Here is a 4,354-nt window from a genome sequence, read left to right on the forward strand (position 1 = left end):
TGCAGCGGAAGCGAAGTGGCCTGGGCCTTACTGAACAGCTCCCGTTGGTCCTGGTACTCCGCGGGAATGGCGGAGAGGTCCGAGACAACTTCCAAGCCCCCAGGAAGACGTCCTGGGGTAGGCTGCGCTGACTTCAGGCAATGAGGGTGGCAGAACGGGCTCTAGCCCATGATGGCACCAGTAGACCAGTCAATAAAGGGGTTGTGTCGCTGGAGCCAAGAGAGACCCAATACCACAGGAACCTGAGGAGACTTAATTAGCAGGAATTGGATCGTCTCGCTGTGGTTCCCTGATACTCATAGGTTGTGGGGGTGGTATTGTGGGTGACCCGGCCTATAGAGCGCCCGTCCAGCGCTCTAACATCCATGGGAATGGAGAGGTGCTGAGTGAGGATGCCCAGCTCGGATGCCAGGGTAGCGTCCATAAAGCTCTCATCGGCCCCAGAGTCGATGAGTACCCAGAGAGATTTCGACTGGTTCCCCCACAGCAAGATGGCATGTGAGTAAGGGGAGAGGAAAAGTTATCCGTATGGCCCACCAGAGTACTCGCTCCTACCGGTGAGCCTGGTCTTTTAGTGGACAGGTGGACACAAAATGACCAGTAGTCCTGCAATACAGGCAACTCTTCGTGTGAAGCCTGTATTGCCGTTTGGCTGGAGACAGCCTAGCTCTGCCTAGTTGCATCGGCTCGGGAAGAGGTGAATCGGCAGACTTCGGAGACTCTCTGGGAAACTCGGGTTCTCTCGGCAACGGAGCCGTCGGGGACTTCCGGGATGCCTCAGAGGTGAGGTGGAATCCTTCCTCTCCTTCTTTCGTTCCCGTAGTCGCCCATCGACCCGAATGGTCAGGGTGATGACTGAGTCGAGGTCCGTTGGTAGTTCCCGGGCTGCAAGCTCGTCCTTTACTTCCTCCGATGCTCCGTGCAGGAACGTGTCGAACAGCGCTTCCGGGTTCCAGGCACACTCAGCTGCCAACGTGCGGAAATCTACTGCATAGTCTGCCACACTGCGGGATTCTTGCCGAAGCTGGAGTAACTTCCGGGCAGCCTCTCTCCCAGACAATGGAGCATCGAAAACCTTCTTTACCTCCTGCATGAACTCCTCCAGACTGAAGCATACGGCCGACTGTTGTTCCCACACTGCCGTATCCCAGGCGAGAGTCCTCTCGGACATCAGCGTGATGAGGTACGCTATCTTAGAGCTGTCCGAGGAGAAGGAGGAAGGCTGCAGCTCGATGACGAGAAAACACTGAGCGAGAAATGCCCGACAGGTTCCCGACTCTCCAGCGAAGGTAAGCTGAGTTCTCTGGAAATCGGGGTGGCCAGGGAGGCTGTGCTGCTAACAGCCGGGTTACTGAGGTGCTGGGAGGTTACCGTCGTGGTAGGCTGCCTAACAGACAACCCGCGGAATTGCTCCAGCAATGTGTTAAACGCTCGGTCATGGCGTTCTGCCAAGGTCTGGAACCCTTCCGTGAACTAATGGTTGCTCCTTGGGAGGAGATGGCGTTGCGGAGCTGGTCCGAGTCTGCTGGGTCAGTAATGGCCAGTTTGTACTATCAGACCCAGATGCAGACAGTGTCGAAGTAACAAAACTTTATTATAGAAATAGTGGGCAGGCAAATGACAGGTCAAGGGCAGGCAGAGGTCAGTAATCCAGATCAGAGTCCAAAAGGTACAGAACGGCAGGCAGTCTCAGGGTCAGGGCAGGCAGAGGTCAATACCGGGAAAACTAGAAAACAGGAACTTGAAAAAGACAGGAGCAAGGGGAAAAACGCTGGTAGGCTTGACGAAGCAAAACGAACTGGCAACAGACAGAGAACACATGTATAAATACACTGGGGATAATGGGGAAGATGGGCGACACCTGGAGGGGGGTGGAGACAGTCACAAAGACAGGTGAAACAGATCAGGGTGTGACAGTTTTAGCATGGACATTGCCATTGAGGGCTTCTTGAGTGTCTTTCAGGTGGTGACATAGGGGTAGAAATAGGGCTCTAGATGGACATACAGTGGGGAGAACAAGTATTTGATACACTGTCGATTTTGCAGGTTTTCCTACTTACAAAGCATGTAGAGGTCTGTAATTTTTATCATAGGTACACTACAACTGTGAGAGACGGAATCTAAAACAAAAATCCAGAAAATCACATTGTATAATTTTTAAGTAATTAATTTGCATTTTATTGCATGACATAAGTATTTGATCACCTACCAACCAGTAAGAATTCCGGCTCTCACAGACCTGTTAGTTTTTATTTAAGAAGCCTTCCTGTTCTCCACTCATTACCTGTATTAACTGCACCTGTTTGAACTCATTACCTGTATAAAAGACACCTGTCCACACACTCAATCAAACAGACTCCAACCTCTCCACAATGGCCAAGACCAGAGAGCTGTGTAAGGACATAATGGATACAATTGTAGACCTGCACAAGGCTGGGATGGGCTACAGGACAATAGGCAAGCAACTTGGTGAGAAGGCAACAACTGTTGGCGCAATTATTAGAAAATGGAAGAAGTTCAAGATGACGGTCAATCACCCTCGGTCTGGGGCTCCATGCAAGATATCACCTCGTGGGGCATCAATGATCATGAGGAAGGTGAGGGATCAGCCCAGAACTACACGGCAGGACCTGGTCAATGACCTGAAGAGAGCTGGGACCACAGTCTCAAAGAAAACCATTAGTAACACACTACGCCGTCATGGATTAAAATCCTGCAGTGCACGCAAGGTCCCCCTGCTCAAGCCAGCGCATGTCCAGGCCCGTCTGAAGTTTGCCAATGACCATCTGGATGATCCAGAGGAGGAATGGGAGAAGGTCATGTGGTCTGATGAGACAAAAATATAGCTTTTTGGTCTAAACTCCACTCGCCGTGTTTGGAGGAAGAAGAAGGATGAGTACAACCCCAAGAACACCATCCCAACCGTGAAGCATGGAGGTGGAAACATCATTCTTTGGGGACGCTTTTCTGCAAAGGGGACAGGACGACTGCACCGTATTCAGGGGAGGATGGATGGGGCCATGTATCGCGAGATCTTGGCCAACAACCTCCTTCCCTCAGTAAGAGCATTGCAGATGGGTCGTGGCTGGGTCTTCCAGCATGACAATGACCCGAAACACACAGCCAGGGCAACTAAGGAGTGGCTCCGTAAGAAGCATCTCAAGGTCCTGGAGTGGCCTAGCCAGTCTCCAGACCTGAACCCAATAGAAAATCTTTGGAGGGAGCTGAAAGTCCGTATTGCCCAGCGACAGCCCCGAAACCTGAAGGATCTGGAGAAGGTCTGTATGGAGGAGTGGGCCAAAATCCCTGCTGCAGTGTGTGCAAACCTGGTCAAGACCTACAGGAAACGTATGATCTCTGTAATTGCAAACAAAGGTTTCTGTACCAAATATTAAGTTCTGCTTTTCTGATGTATCAAATACTTATGTCATGCAATAAAATGCAAATTAATTACTTAAAAATCATACAATGTGATTTTCTGGATTTTTGTTTTAGATTCCGTCTCTCACAGTTGAAGTGTACCTATGATAAAAATTACAGACCTCTACATGCTTTGTAAGTAGGAAAACCTGCAAAATCGGCAGTGTATCAAATACTTGTTCTCCCCACTGTATCTTGTTTTCATCATGGACAAAGTAGTCAACTGGGTGGGGATTACTATGGGTTGGGAGCAATCAGCCAATGACTGAAGGCTAAATTATGAGGGGGAAAGGGACCAAATTATTAGGGTGAGGCACATGGGCTACTAACAGCTTACTACACAACATACACTTAGAATTACTTTCTTAGCTACAGTATACATATCTCCCTGGCATATTACATCATTTATGCAACAGCATATTAGACATTTTTGACTCACCGTTGTGCTGTGCTCACTTGAACAGGAGGGTGGTGCGGCGGTCATCAAAGTCTGTCATTCTCTGGATTTATGGTGCTTTCAAGACAACTGGGAACTCTGAAAAAAACAAGGTTGAATCATGACGTCAGTGATCTTCAGGTCGGAGCTCTAGAAAGAGGCAGAGTTCCCGAACTGGAATTCCGAGTTGGATGACCGTTCAAAACGTATTTTCCCAGTCAGAGCTAGTTTTTTCCCCGAGTTCCCAGTTGTCTTGAACGCGGCAGAAGTCATGCTGGATTGACAGCATGGCCAATGTATTCAACCTTTTCTGGCCTATGGTGTTGCGCGTGTGAATGTTTATCCTTTTAAGCTTGGAAAAGAGTCCTTAAACCCACACTTGGACCACCGAATAGCAGGGGAAGCAAAATAGTGATTGCTTTGCAACACTTGCAGTTAGCCACTGATTCCTTCCAAACCACTCATTGTTGAATTTGTGATTTCCAATTTGTTGTCTAA

The sequence above is a fragment of the Coregonus lavaretus genome (assembly GCF_964263955.1).
Source record: "Coregonus lavaretus genome assembly, chromosome: 5".
NCBI lineage: Eukaryota > Metazoa > Chordata > Actinopteri > Salmoniformes > Salmonidae > Coregonus > Coregonus lavaretus.